Raw genomic sequence first — 396 nt, 5'->3', positions numbered from 1 at the left:
TAACAGGTAATGCCTGAGCGTCCCCAGCCCTTGGCAACCGAGGGCAGCGCGGCGTAGGGGCGGGAGAGCAACGGCCCTGGGACGCTTGACTCCGTAGGGCCTGGTCTCGGGCCCACGCCTCTGTCTGGGCTCCTGGGGTTTTTTTGCTGCTTGCTTCCCGTCCCCTGGCCAGGCATTCCGCCCCCTACCCCGGACCGACCGACGCGATATCGGGGTGAGCCTCAAGGGACGCATCTTGGCGACCACAGAACCCCCCTTCTTGCCTCCCCGCCCCTCTCTCTTTTTGGCCCTGGGGAGGAGGCCGCCCTGGGACTCGGGAGCTCCAGGAATGTCCCTTGCTAGTGGAGGAAGCGGGGGCGGGGGGGGCGGGTTACGGTTTGGTTGCCAGAGGCAGGG

The 396-nt window shown here is 67.4% G+C and overlaps 1 protein-coding gene across 19 annotated transcripts in view; it reads left to right on the top strand.

Annotated features, from left to right (window-relative positions):
* The window catches only part of PCM1 (pericentriolar material 1), a 90,193-nt gene that overhangs the window by 472 nt on the left and 89,325 nt on the right, over nucleotides 1-396 (top strand). The window lies entirely within an intron of this gene.

The sequence above is a fragment of the Neophocaena asiaeorientalis genome, unplaced genomic scaffold, assembly GCF_003031525.2.
Source record: "Neophocaena asiaeorientalis asiaeorientalis breed wild unplaced genomic scaffold, Neophocaena_asiaeorientalis_V1.1 scaffold521, whole genome shotgun sequence".
In the NCBI taxonomy this organism is placed as follows: Eukaryota; Metazoa; Chordata; class Mammalia; order Artiodactyla; family Phocoenidae; genus Neophocaena; species Neophocaena asiaeorientalis.
Note: the sequence above shows the minus strand (reverse complement) of the source record. Positions and strands in the feature narration are given on the sequence as shown.